The following is a 12,934-nucleotide window of genomic DNA, read 5'->3' on the forward strand; positions in this document are numbered from 1 at the left end:
CGAGCAGAGCCCGACCCCCCCGGCTGCCCCCTCCTGTCAGGGACTTGTGCAGAGCCACAAGATCCCCCCTGAGCCTCCTTTGCTCCAGCCTGAGCCCCTTTCCAGTTCCCTCAGCCTCTCCAGAATTCCAAATGAAGCCAAACTGAGCTTCCATCGGACACAAAACTCTTGAGACTCCACAAACTCAATTTTATTTCACAAACAGCCCAACACTGCTGCCCTTGACCAATCCTTTGTCCCAAGGCTGGACTGAGGAGCCAGGTTCAGCTTTGCTTGAACTCTTGGAAAGGCAGCACTTGGAGCTTGGGCCTCTCCCGACTTTCCTGGAGCGCTCACATGTGCGGAGCAGAGCCGGAGCCTCGCCCGCTCCGAGTGCATCATGACCTCAGTTAAGCAAACACTTGCTGTAATCGCCTCCAGATCTGCCCTGGCTTTGATCAGCTGCAGGATCACTTTATCTTATGATATAAGTATGTAAAACATCCATTTGTTTTCGGGCAGGATGCAAATAAATCATTGCATAAGTTCGGGCCCGAGCGAGGAAGCCGAGGGAGGGGTGCGGCCATGGCTCCACAACTGCTCAGGCTCCACCTCCTGGAAGGTCATTCCTTCAGGAACACGGTGTTTCTCTTCCCACCAAGGCTCTACTTTGCTTTATTCCAACGGTTCCTGTCACCCATGGACAGCTCTGGGTGTTCCCAGCGGAGCGGTGATTCCAGTGAGGATGTGGTGTCCCATGGGAGCAGCGCCGGTCCATCCCTCCCAGTCCCACCCAGTGATCCCCAGTGCTCCAAAAACAGCCTCAGACTCCTCCTGGGATCACTCCGAAGGTCTGGTGGTCATCAGTGTGGTGGTCATCGCTCTGGTGGTCACCTCCCAGCCCTGCCACCCATTCCACGTTCCGCTCGTTCCCAACACCCCTTTGTGCCATTTCCACAGGAGTAATTTATCAGGGAAAGGGGGTTTATTTTTAACCCTCTGGCTCTTTCCCAGCCTTTTCCCACAGCCTTTCCCCATCCCAGCCCCTGATCCCATCCCCTGTGCCTGCTCCTGGTGGGATTCCATCCCTGGATCCCATTGGCTGCTCGTGGCTGTGACCCCCCAGCCCGGAGCCCTTCCCCAGGGATGGCCACGGGTGGAGCTGCTCCCAGTTGGAGCTGATGCCCTTGGAAAGCAACGATTCCCAGTGGGAAGCTGCTGGGAGTGCTGTCAGGGTGGTTTTACAGAGGTTAAGCTGAGCCCAGAGCTCAGCAGCTCCTCCGTGGTGTCAGCCAGTGCTTGCTTGGTTGATGGGAAATCGGGATCTGGGCTTTCCCCGGCTGAGATTCCTCAAAATCAGTTTCCTCTGCTTGTTCCCAACCCAGGCACGAGCACAGCCCCTGTTTAAGATGTCAGGGAAGGGAATCTCTTGCCAAGAGATTCAGGAAAAATTATAAAAACCAACAGCTGATGGCTGGGGAATCTCATCGGCTGAGCCAGGAGAGGCAGATGAATATTCCCATTTTTCCAGAGCTAAGGAACAATCAGGGTCTCCACCAGCTGTGTTCTCCAAAGGTCTGGCAGCACCTTCCCAAGAGAGAAGGGATTTGGGGCAGTTCTGGCTTCGCTCCCACTCGTGGCCTTGCATCCCACCTTCCTGCAGCTCCTGGATTTTAACTGGGTGCCCAGAAATCTGTGGATTCCTCATCCCTGGCAGTGTCCAAGGCCAGGCTGGATGGGCTGGGAGCACCTGGGATAGTGGAAGGTGTCCCTGCCTGTGGCAGGGGTGGGATGGGGTGAGCTTTAAGGTCCCTTCCCCCCCATTCCATGATTCAATGATTTTTTCCTCATCATTAAAAGGATTTTCCAGCCCTTATCCCAAATGCTCTGCTGGTGGCTGCATTTTGGGGCAAAGCCACACCCGTGTTCCCATTCCCCTAAATAAGAATTCCAGAGAAGAACATGGATGCAACAATAGGAATCAATATTCCAGTGCTGCTCCAGGATGTCCTGGAAGGGGAGCTCAGGGAGCTTTGGGAAGATAAGATTGGGTGCATCAAACAGTGCCAGATGATTAATGAACCTTTGTCCTGGCGAGGGAGATAAAACCCCTGGAGCTGCTGCCCCCTGCTAACAGCTTTTCCATCACATTGGAAATATTCTTCCCCATTCCAGAGGTATTTCATTATCTGTCTTTATCCAAGGGCAGATGGAATTGGAAATGTCCCCCAGCCCCATTGCGCTCTCACATCACAGAGCTCCTCCCTTTCTCTTTGTTGTTTTCACACCTCTGCAGGCCCCAGAGCCCGAGAAATCCACACCAATTACTGATATCCCACTTCTCCTCCTTCCCAAATTTCCAGCAGGGTGTTTTCTCTCCAGGCTGCCACTGCTGATGGATTCCCTGGCTGTTCCCAAGTGTGGAGGGAGAGGTGGATCCGTGCCAGAGCTTTGTCATTCCACAGAGTGATTTGCACCTGGAAAAGAGAGGGGGAACGAGGCAGAGCACCCAGGGCACTTCCCAGGAGTTTAAACTGGGATGGAGTGGGAGAAGACACCGGGATTTGGATGGGCAGAGCTCTGGAGCTTTTGGAGCTTGGAAAATCCCTGGTGCCTGAAAAAACCTTTTCTCCTCCTCTTCCTCCTGCTCTTCCAGCTCAACTTTCTCCTCTCTTCCTTTCAATTTTGCCACAGCTGATCCAAGGGAAACCCTCGTGACAGGAACACCAGGCTGGCATCGCTCCCTCTGGGAATTCTCCAAGGAGGCAGCCGGGCTGGCAGGTTGAGGACACTGCTGAAAAGTTGGGAGCGGGATGGTTTGGCTGCAGAAAACCTGCCTGATTCTTTCCTTTTACCATGGAATTCCCTTGGAATTCTTGTCACTCGATCAGCACAACCCGTGGCACTGTCCCTGGGAGGTGGAGCTGTTCACCCATAAACAAAAATTGTATTTCCTGTCTTTGGAATGTTTTCTCCACAGTTTCTGTTGCAGAGCAGGTTGTGTTTTGGAACTTTATCCAGCAATATTCCAGACAAACCTGTGGATACTGGAAATGCCATTTCCCTCAGTTTTGGCAGGTTTTGCAGAGTCCAGTCAGCCTCCAGCACAAAAATGATGAGCTCAAGTTCCCTGTAAGGTGAAGACTTCAGCTGGGACAATCCACAGGAACATTCCCTGCTGGAATGAGTGGTGCTACTTTTATCCCCATTAAATTCCTGGATTTCAGCGACTTTACTCCCGATTTATTTCAAGGACAGGGCTTGGAGCAGCCTGATCTAGTGGAAGGTGTCCCTGCCCGTGCAATGGGATGAGTTTTAAGGTCCTTTCCAACCCAAACCAGTCTGGAATTCTACAATTCCACAGCCTGGCTGCTCGGGGAATAAAAATATCCTTAAATGTTTGCTGCCTGCTTGGATGAAAGGAATGGCAGGGCTGGAAATAAATTCCAAGTGGAAAAAAATCAGACTCTTTTTGGAGAGTTGGGAAGGACACAACAAATCCAGAGACAAAGGCGTGGTCAGCAAAGGGGAGTGAGGTGCAGGGATAGGGGGCTGTGGGGAGAAAAACGGGGATTTGACAGCTGGAATGGCTTCCCACTGCCAGAGGGCAGGGATGGATGGGATATTGGGAAGGAATTGTTCCCTGTGAAGGTGGTGAGGTCCTGGAATGGATTTCCTGGAGAAGCTGTGGCTTTCCCATCCCTGGAGGTGTCCAAGGCCAGGCTGGAGCCACCTGGGATAGTGGAAGGTGTCCCTGACCTGGCAGGGCGTGGGATGGGATGATCCTTTCCCCCTTATTTTGGAGAAAACCCACAGAAGCCCCTGGAAAACGGGATAATTCCAGTGAGCACCTTGCTCCGGGGGATTCTCTGTACAAGGCTGATCCCTGCCCAGGCTGGGCTCAGCACGAGGCGGGACCTGAGCGTCCCTGGAGCTGCTGCGGCTCCCTGAGGAAGGACGAGGGAGGAATTCCTCCATGGAGAGAACAGCCAGGGAGAACAGGTCCTGGAAGGACTCTGAGGAGAGGGATCCACAGGGATGGGAGCTGCCAGGCGCCCTCCAGGCCCTCAGCGCTGCCCAGGTGGGGCCATCAGTGCCCAGGAGCAGCTGGAGGGGATCAATGGGATGGGAATGCCCCGCCCATCCCATTTTCCCCACCTGGCAGCGGGACTGAACCCACCCAGAAGTGCCGGGGGCAGCGTGGGGTGCAGGCGCTGCCCTTTATTCCTCACTCTGGAGCTTGTAGGGACAGTTAGGGAACGGGAGGATGAGCTCCCTCCTCCTGGGGGGCTGCAGAGGTCTGGGTGCCCCCCCCCCCGGATTTTAGGGATGAGGTGCCATGGAAATTTTGTCACCTCTTTTGGAACCCTGGGCATTTCCCAGCGCTGTCCTTCCCTTCGTGAGCAGCGGCCCCAGAGCTCGGCAGGTCAGTGAGGTCTCTCTGTCCCCAAAGTTGGGGTTGGTGGAATGGAATGGATTGGGATTTCCCGGGATGTGCGGGAGGGAGGTTGAGCTGTGCCTTGGGCTCGGTTGTGCTCCTGCTCGGAGTTAGGAGGGATTGGAGCTGTCTGGGATGCAAAGCTCGTCCTGCTCCTTCTCCTCGGAGCAGCGTTTGGAGCCAGCCCCTCTGCCCTGGGGCTGGGAATGCTCAGGATATGGAAACCATTTCTGCTTCACGGGCTGTTCCCTGCTTGGGTCTGTTTTCCCCTCCATTTCTCCCCAAACCTCATCCCTGCGCTCCGCTGCTGGCACCCCAAGGTACGGCTCTTATTTCTCCTAATCCCCTTTTTTATCAATTTTGGGTGGCTGTGATGGACATTTGGCTTTTATTGGGCTGGATTTTGCTGTTTTCCTCTTTTATTCCTCTCCTTGTGCCCCGTGAGCTCAGCCTGAGCAGCGTCCCCGAAATCTGAATTTTGGGGTGTCTCTGCTTTGGAAAGACTCTGTTTTCTGCCACTAAAAAGCCTCTTTTTTTATTGTTTTTGCAATTAAAAAAAACCGAGTTCAAACCCTTCTTGCTCTCCGGATACGGATGGGCTTGGTTGGTTGGGTTTGGTTGGATGCCTCCCATCCACGCTGGAATTTTTGGGGGGAGCAGGAGCGGCCCCATCCCAGGCTCTGCCACCGTGACCTACTCCAGCTTTCCCTGCTCCTCGCATCTGGAAAAGGGGAACAAAAGGGGTTTGTGTTCCCCCCGGAGCGAAGTCCTTGTGAATTGTGGAGGAAAAGCAGCGGCTGGGGCTGAGCCAAAATCTTGGGAAGCTGCCTGCGAGATTTCCGTGGATTTAACGGGCTTTGGAGGCGATGCCGGGACGATTTTCCTCCCTTTTGTTTGCAAGTCGCTCTTTGCTCTCCTTCCCCAGCTGAGCGTCCTCTGCTCCCAGCTGGAATCACTCGGGATCATCAGCGCCCGGCCCCGCCCAGCCAATTAAGTAATTAACCCCGGGCTGCACAGGTGCCGCCACTTTGGGGCTAATTAGGGAAAAACGGCCGCGTGCCTTCCCAGGGATCCTTTCCAGGCTGTCCTGGACCTGGGCTTTCTGTTCCAAAGGGAATTGTCCTAAAGGGACGGGGAGGAGGAGGGGGGGTGTGGAACACCGAATCCGTGCTTGGCGTTTCTCTGTCTGCGTTTCCTCCTTGGCAGGGGGCGCAGGGAAGCCCCGATCCCGCTTCCCTGGGTGTCTCCTGGAACGGGTGGAATCTGGAAATAGGGGCTGAGCTGCAGACTTCTCCCAAATAAATCCGTCCTGCCCAACTGGATACCTGGAGAGCCTTAAAGTTCCTTTTAAGTGTCCACAGGGTCTGGATAGTTCTAGGATGAGGGAGTAGCTGAGCTTGGGCTTCCTAAATTTCTTTTTAATTTCTTTTCTTTCTTTGAGAACCTCTGACTCGGTTGTGGGCTTGCCTTCACCTGTTGGGCGTTTGAAGAGCTTTAAAAACCTGCTTTAGGGTTCCTGGAACTTCTGGCTGCACGCTTGAACCTCTGCAGCAAGTGCTTGTAGCTGTCCTTTTCCTGGGGGGGAAGGGAGGGGTTTCCTAGAGGGGTAAAAACCCCCAAAAATCTGTGTTCTCAGGAATTGCTTTCCTGGTCCTCCAGGGGCTGCTGCTGCTGGAGGAGGAGCTGGGAAGAGGGCGCTGGTTTGGGAATTAGCGCTGCAGGACACTGGGATGGGGAGCTGCTGGTTTTCGTGGGAGCCGTGGGAGGAAGGGGGGAGGCAGGAGCTGGTGCCGCGATGGTTGTCCATGGTTGGAACCTGCTTCGGGAAGTGGGAATGGCTGCGTTGGTTTGTTTTCCTTACTGGAAAATTCTGTTCCTTTATCCCGGGGCTCCCATTTCCTTCTCCACTGAAAATAGAACAATCTTTTGAGGGGGGGAAAAAGTAAAAATCCTATGTTTGGTGAAGGATTTTGCTGCTGGAGAGGGGCCGGGCCTGGCTGGGGGCAGAGATTTGGGAATCCTGTCCCTGAGGGAAGGGCAATGTCCCTGCTGACGGTGGCATCCCTGGGCTGGGTGTTCTGGAGTGAAATGGAGTCCAGGATTTTACTGCATCCTTGTCTGGGAGGGTGCAGTGCCTTCACTGGCACCTGCAAAGTGAATTTGTTCACACCTGGAGTGCTTGGGGATCTCAGGGAGAGGAATGGAAGTGGAGAATTAAGAGCTGGAAGGATGGGCTGGAGCAGGACCTGGCCGATCCCCTGTGGATCCAAGTCCTGGCAGCTTTTCCAAACGGCTGCTGAGCTCCATTTGTCCCTGCTGAGACGAAATTTCCCGTGGGATGTGCAGGAAGAGTCCCCAAAAGCCTGGGATGGTGCTCAGGGCACGATGGGCACTGCCAGGGGGGCAGGAGCAGCACATCTGCAGCACAGCTGGCTCGGCATCCTGGGCTCAGGGAGAGGAAATGTGGAAATAAATGGGTTTTATTTGGGATCAGGTTGCAGCACAGCGCTGATAAACGACCATCCCGCTTCCCCCAAATGGGGGAACCCAGTCCTGGAGGTATCAGTGCATCTTTTAATGGCCTTGCTCTGAGAAACACAAGGATTCTGTTGAAATGGGATTTTAATGGTTCCTCCCTCTCCCCTGCTGCTCCCTGCAAAGCCTTTTGAGCTGGGAAGGAGGCAGGGGACGGTTGGAATGCTGTTCCTTTGTGGGCAGCCCAGTTAAAATCTTAATTATGCTGGTTATCAGTCTGTAAAAGGCTCTCCAAGAGAAAAGGGGGTTTTTATTTCTGGTTGTTTGACAGCGAACCTGAAATGCATCACTTGATACCATAACTGTACTCCATTCACCCCATTCTGCCATTCCAACAAAAAAAGGGGAGTTTGATGCTCCCTTTAATGCCCAGAACTACAGAAAAGGTCATTGGAAGTTTTACTGGCTCGTGAATTCCAGCTGTTCACTCAAAGTGCATCTTTCCCATGCCTAAAAATGTGCTTTATTTGGGTTTGGAGATAAACGGCTCATCCAGGGAGACTGAAGCTCTGGAGAAGATCCTGGATCCGAGATACGTGTAATAAATCCAGGAAAATGGGCATGGAATGATGCAAATGGGGAGAAGTTTGCTAAATACAGGATGGGAATGTGGATGCAGCCACGTTCTGGGGCTGGGTTTGTCCTTCAGGATTTTTCTTGCTCACATGAGGTAAAACTTCCCAAGTTGGGCTCTTCTCCCAGGGAACAAAGGACAGGACAAGAGGAACCTGCTCCAAGTTCTGCCAGGGGAGAGGTTTAGGTTGGATTTTGGGATAAATCCTTGCCCAGAAGGGTTGGCCAGGCTGGCACAGCTGTCCAGGGCAGTGGTGAAGCTCCCATTCCTGGAGGGATTTAAAAGCCACGCTGAAATAGCAGAATTTACAAATTTACACTCCTGGCTGCCACAGAACTGGTAAAATCAGGGAATAATGTCCTTCTCTTCCCTCCCCATCCCCATCTTCCTGCCTCTGTCTGCCCCAGGTCTCACAGGTGCTGTGGCACAAGCAGGACCTCCCCAGGGTCCAAACCTGCAGCTTCCCAAATTCACCCCAAAAAAACTCTGGCCCTGGGAGAGGGAGGAGGGCTGGGAAGCTCAGTGGGATGGAGCTGGATCCCGGTTTTTAAGGTGAAGCTGCAGGGAGAGAAGGCAGGTTATCCTGGGATTATTTTCTCTTTAGAGAGGTTGAAATTTGGGAATTGTCTTTAGAATCAGAGGGGTTTATATCCCTATGGAAAACAGGTAATGCATCCCTTGGGTAGGGCCAGGGAGGGAGTAAAAGCCTTCCTGGCTCTGCAATCCCTCCTGCTGGGAGCTCCACCTGTGCCTTGGAATGGGAATGGTGGTGGAGGGAAAGTTAGAAATGCCCAGAAAACAGAATCTGTGCTTTGTCCAAACCCGGAATGGTTGAGTTCCACACAGGAATGAAAACAAGACCTTGGAGGCTGAGGGCTTGTTCCTTTGGCGTTGGGATTCTTCCCTTTTTTGAATGGAATGGAGTCAAAACATGAGGGTTTTGGATAGGAAAGGCTCCCCCTCCCACCACTCTGCCTCCCTTCATCCCTCTGGAGGCAGCCGAGGGATCACGCTGGACCTGGGATTCTGTTCCACCAAATATTGTTGGAATTAATCCCAGTCCCCGTGGACTGTTTGGGCAGAAAACATCAAGTTCCTTCCATGCAGCCAAGAGGAACCATGTCCTGAGCCCTAATCCCAAAAAAACGTGGGATGAAAAGCTTCACTTCCAGCCAGCAAATATGGCCCCGCTTAAATTGAGCGCCATGGAAAACTTCCCGTGCCTGCTTCCCTGTTTTAAATAGGGATGGTGCGAGCACAGCTGGTGGCTCCTGGATCTGCGGCCGCCTGTGGGACCTGGAGGGGCTGGAATGTCCCCACCTGCGAGGAGAGGAGCCCTGGGGTGTTGGGAATGCCGGCTGGGAAGCGCTGGTACCAAGGATAATCCCGTTGCTCTGCTTTCCCTTTGGATAAGGGCACTGCCTTGTTTTTCCAAGCCTTTCCAAGTGTAACTCTTGGCTCGTGGAGGCTTCGGGAGAGGACGGAGCTGCAGGAGGTGGTGGCTGCCAGCTGCTGCATAAAACCACTGCCTTGGTCCAAAATGCCTCCGGGAGCGCCCCGGGCTCATCCCAGCATTCCCAGGGGATCACGCTGACCTAGATTCCGCTGGAGCGCTTGAGGTGGAGCCTCGGCTACAATGTGGCTTTTATCTGTTCCCAGAGTGGATCCAGAGGGTGTGGAATGTGCGCGGAGCTTTGATTTCCTTGGAAAGCTGTCGTGGCCAGACCTGCTGCCACATGGTTGGGTTGTTTTTTCCTAATCTCCCTCCTTGATCCTTTTGGAGGAGTTCAGGAGGAGCTTATCATCCAGCTAGGAATGGCTGGGAGAATCCATGGATTTATCAGGCACCTGGAAGGCTCTGGAGGCAGGAGCTGGAGCAGATATTTGCTGGGAGAAGCAGCTTTTCCTCTTTGAAGTCCCCACGTGTTCAAGGCAGACATTTCTTATCTGGATTGTTTTTGCAGGGGGGAGGTAATGCCATGGGAAATTATGGAATTGATGGAATTCCTGGAATAACATTTGACAGGCTGGGAAGAGCAGGATGTCTGCAAGAGTCCCCCACTGTGAGTTTGCAGGAGGGGCTCTCTGGGAAGGAGCTGAGGGTCGGTGCTGCTCCACAGGTGGAATTCCTGCACTCGAGAGTCTCCCAGCACTTCCAGAGCCTTGGGGGTTTGCATTCCTGAAGGTGCCACCTCCTCATCCTGAACTGGGATGAAAAATCAGGCATGGGACTCGTTGTGGGCTTGATCAGGGGATCCCCAATGGCTGAATCATGGAATGGGGTGGGTGGGAAGGGATCTCTGAAGGTCCTCAAGTCCAACCCCTGCCATGAGGATTCCCGGCTTTCCACTGTCCCAGGCTGCTCTGAGCCCTGTCCAGCCTGGCCTTGGGCACTGCCAGGGATCCAGGGGCAGCCACAGCTGCTCTTGGCACCCTGCAATCTCCCATCCACCCCTGCCCTCTGGCACTGGGAAGCCATTCCCTGTGTCCTGTTCCTCCATCCCTTGTCCCCAGTCCCTCTCCAGCTCTCCTGGAGCCCTTTAGGCCCTGCAAGGGGCTCTGAGCTCTCCCTGGATCCTTCTCTTCTCCAGGTGAGCACCCCCACCTCTCCCAGCCTGGCTCCAGAGGGGCTCCAGCCCTCGGAGCAGCTCTGTGGCCTCCTCTGGACTCACTCCAGCAGCTCCACATCCCGATGCTGGAATTCCCAGAGCTGGAGCTCCTTTGGGGTCTCACCTGAGCAGAACAAAGGGAAGAATGCCCTCCTTCCCCTGCTGACCCCAGGGCAGGAGGATTCCCTTTGCTCCCCTCCTGCAGTCCCTGGTTGCCATCTCCCCTTCCCAAAAGGCTTTTCCTCCCTGTTTGTATCTTGGACAACATCCAAACCAAGGGAAATGGGGTTGAAATCCCAGCTGTGCTCAGGATTGGCCCAGTTCAGGTGTTCTGGTGACATCTGCACACCTGGGCACTGCTGGCCAAGGGTTGCCTGAGTTCCCTCTGCAGCTCCTGGAAAAGATTCCCTGCTTTTGATGTGCCACGTGTGCTGGCCCTGCCACGGAGCAGGAATTGTCTCACAGAGCCGGAATATTTACGTTCCAATCTTCCTCCTTTTGGGCAAAGGACAGTCTGGGCCCATTTCTCCAGCCTTGCTCTCATTAGTGCAGGGCTGCAGTTCATCAACCCTCATAAATATTTATATCCCTAGCATTCCTTGTAGAATTCCAAGCCCTGCCCGGGATTTCACGGGATGCTTTGTGCTGTTTATTGTGCAACAGCTTTGCCATGGGTGCTCGGACAGGGAATTCCCTGGTGGCCATCGGGGCCAGGGAGGCCTTTTCCCCTCTGGATGTGTTCGTGATCCCGGTGGGAGCTGCCCTTCCCTCGGTGTTCCCTGAGTGGGCGTGGAGCAAAGGCCGGTTGGGGATTCCCCCATGGATGCTGGGAGTCCAAAGGATTTGCAGCTCTGCCAGCCCTGAGCACTCAGAAATCAGGAGTTGCTCCCAAAAAATCAGGGGTTTGTAATAAATGAAGGAATGGAGGGGGGTTCTGGCTCGTTTCCCAATAGCTGTGGCGCTGGGTGGGAAGGGACCTTAAACATCCTCCAGTGCCAGCCCTGCCCTGGGACACCTTCCACCATCCCAGGGTGCTCCAGCCTGGCCTGGAACACTTCCAGGGATGTGTCCCCTCACTTCAGAGGCAGGAAAAGACAAAGGTGGCTCTCATGGATAAAGATTTATTTGGATTTTGTGTCTTTTTCTTGCTGCTCTGATGAAGCTGGTTGGCTGCTAAGCCATCAGTGCCTATGGAGAACACTGGGAATGACAATCATGGAATTATGGAATCAGTTAGATCGGAAAAAACCCTTTAAGATCATTGAGGCCAACTGCATCCTGAAATTTTAGGTGTTTAACTCTTTATTTTACTTTTTTAAACTGAGAAAATTAAAACAAAAGGGTCTTTCCTGAATGTTTTTCCAGAGTTCTGTGGAGTAAATGGGATGTGTGGCCATTCCTAATATTTGTATTCCCAAAAAATTCCCTGATGTGGTGCCTGAAGGAATCAGCTGATCAAGAACCTTGTTCAAGTAACTTCCACATAATAGAATTCCTTCAAGACTTTTCCAGATTTTTCTTCCAAGCGTTTTATTTGTTAGAATGAGCTATTTTTGGAGAATAAAAGGAAGCATGATCACTAATAATTATTAACAATTATTAATTACAATATTATGTTAAATTATTGTTATTAATATCAGAAAGAAGTTCCTGCTGTGAAGGAAAAATACAAACCCAAAGTCTCTACTACTTAATAAATAGTGAATATTTTACTTAATAAATAATTTTACTCAATAAATAAATCTGCTGAAGCGTTGACAGCTTTAACGAGTTCATTCTTTTACTCAATTAGAGAAGATCTTTATTTTGAATTTTAACAGGATATTCATTTTCCTTCTCTCTTTTTCCAGGCAGGATTATTGACTCCACGCTGTGGGAATTCACCTCCTGAGCACCTGCACCAGGTACTGCGTTTCTTTCGTTGCATTTCTGGGCCGTTTTCCCATGGAATGCCACTTCCCAAGGTTTTCATGCTGGAATGGTTGCGCTGTGCTTGAGTTTTAATTTTACTTTTGGAGGTCTGGGCTCCGTATTTTGCTCACCTCCCACTGGCATCCCAGATTTTAATTGCAGGAAGAGGTGATGTGGCCTTTGGAAACGGGGAGAGTGTTGTGCAGAGTGGATCGAGGTTCATGGAGGCCTTGGAAAACCTCGGATCTTTATTCCTGGTTGTTCCCAGAGCACGTGGTGAGGGCCTTTGGGAATGAGGATGTTGTTGTGCAGGGTGAATCGAGTGGTTCACGGAGGCCTCGGAAAACCTGGGATTTTTATTCCAGTTGTTTCCAGAGCATGTGGTGAAGACCCTTGGAAACAGGGATGATGTTGTGCAGAGTGACTCGAGGTTCATGCAGGCCTTGGAAAATCCGGGATCCTTATTCTGGAGCACGTGGGGAGGGCCCTTAGAAACGGGGATATTGTTGTGCAGAGAGAATTGAGTGGTTCGTGGAGGCCTTGGAAAATCCAGGATCTTTATTCCCAGTTGCTCCTGGATTCTGTGGTGAGGGCCCATGGAAACAGGGATGTTGCTGTGCAGAGTGACTCGAGGTTCATGGAGGCCTTGGAAAAGCTGGGATCTTTATCCTGGAGCACGTGGGGAGGGCCGGATGAGCACCTGGCTGTCTCCGCCGCTCCGGTTGCGCTCTGCCCGTGCCTGTGTAACTCAATCCTCTTCCCAGCTGTTCCTGATCCCAGATGGAGCCTGTCAGGAGGAGCAGCCCCGTGTGTGACCCGAGCCATCGCTGTGGCTGAAATCCTTTTGTGCTCCTGTCAGCCTGAGCCCCCCGCCCGTTCCATCACTCA

General features: G+C 52.8%; 1 long non-coding RNA gene across 1 annotated transcript in view; it reads left to right on the plus strand.

The window, feature by feature from the left end:
- Nucleotides 1-12,934, plus strand: part of LOC108448455 — a 168,656-nt gene that overhangs the window by 18,989 nt on the left and 136,733 nt on the right. The window contains exon 3 of the long non-coding RNA XR_001864343.1: nt 11,986-12,039. This is a non-coding gene — a long non-coding RNA (uncharacterized LOC108448455). The remainder of the gene's footprint in view (nt 1-11,985; nt 12,040-12,934) is intronic.

This window comes from Corvus brachyrhynchos, unplaced genomic scaffold (assembly GCF_000691975.1).
Source record: "Corvus brachyrhynchos isolate BGI_N302 unplaced genomic scaffold, ASM69197v1 scaffold365, whole genome shotgun sequence".
NCBI classification, from domain to species: domain Eukaryota; kingdom Metazoa; phylum Chordata; class Aves; order Passeriformes; family Corvidae; genus Corvus; species Corvus brachyrhynchos.